This window comes from Triturus cristatus, unplaced genomic scaffold, assembly GCF_964204655.1.
Source record: "Triturus cristatus unplaced genomic scaffold, aTriCri1.1 SCAFFOLD_1182, whole genome shotgun sequence".
Lineage (NCBI taxonomy): Eukaryota > Metazoa > Chordata > Amphibia > Caudata > Salamandridae > Triturus > Triturus cristatus.
This window is the reverse complement of record NW_028187468.1, coordinates 7,501-8,791: the sequence shown is the minus strand read 5'-3', so window position 1 is coordinate 8,791 and position 1,291 is coordinate 7,501.

Genomic DNA, 1,291 nt, shown 5'->3' with positions numbered 1-1,291 from the left:
CTCCGTCCCGGGTCCTGCCGCGTGGCAGGGTGCCCGGGGAAGGGTCCGGAGGGCCCGGGGAGGCTTCCCCTGCACCTGCGGTCCTCGGAGCCCCGGCTGGGTCCAGGGGCCCGGCCGGGCCCCGGGTCGGGGTCTCCGGCCCCGGGCGCCGTCCCCCGGCCTGCGGCACTGCCAAAGGCCCGGGACGGGGTTCCGTTGCGGCCGGGGTGCCTCCCGTGGCTGCATTGGGTTCAGGAGCTCCGGCCGGGCCCCTGGGGGCCCCGGGGAGGGCAGGCTCCCCACCCCGGTCTCCGTCCCGGGTCCTGCCGCGTGGCAGGGTGCCCGGGGAGGGGTCCGGAGGGCCCCGGGAGGCTTCCCCTGCGCCTGCGGTCCCCGGAGCCCCGGCTGGTTCCAGGGGCCCGGCCGGGCCCCGGGTTGAGGCCTTTGGCCCCGGGCCCAGTCCCCCGGCCTGCGGCACTGCCAAAGGCCCGGGACGGGGTTCCGTTGGGGCCGGGGAGCCTCCCCTCGCTCGTCTGGGTCCCGGAGCTCCGGCCGGGCCCCTGGGGGCCCCGGGGAGGGCGGCCTCCCCACCCCGGGCTCCGTCCCGGGTCCTGCCGCGTGGCAGGGTGCCCGGGGAGGGGTCCAGAGGGCCCGGGGAGGCTTCCCCTGCGCCTGCGGTCCCCGGAGCCCCGGCTGGGTCCAGGGGCCCGGCCGGGCCCCGGGTCGGGGTCTCCGGCCCCGGGCCCCGTCCCCCAGCCTGCGGCACTGCCAAAGGCCCGGGACGGGGTTCCGTTGTGGCCGGGGAGCCTCCCCTCGCTCGTCTGGGTTCCGGAGCCCCGGCCGGGCCCCTGGGGGCCCCGGGGAGGGCGGCCTCCCCGCCCCGGGCTCCGTCCCGGGTCCTGCCGCGCGGCAGGGTGCCCGGGGCGCGGTCCGGAGGGCCCGGGGAGGCTTCCCCATCGCCTGCGGTCCCGGGAGCCCCGGCTGGTTCCAGGGGCCCGGCCGGGCCCCGGGTCGGGGTCTCCGTCCCCGGGCCCTGTCCCCCGGCCTGCGGCACTGCCAAAGGCCCGGGACGGGGTTCCGTCGTGGCCGGGGAGCCTGCCCTCGCTCGCCTGGGTTCAGGTGCTCCGGCCGGGCCCCTGGGGGCCCCGGGGAGGGCGGCCTCCCCGCCCCGGGCTCCGTCCTGGGTCCTTCCGCGTGGCAGGGTGCCCGGGGCGCGGTCCGGAGGGCCCGGGGAGGCTTCCCCATCGCCTGCGGTCCCGGGAGCCCCGGCTGGTTCCAGGGGCCCGGCCGGGCCCCGGGTCGGGGTCTCCGT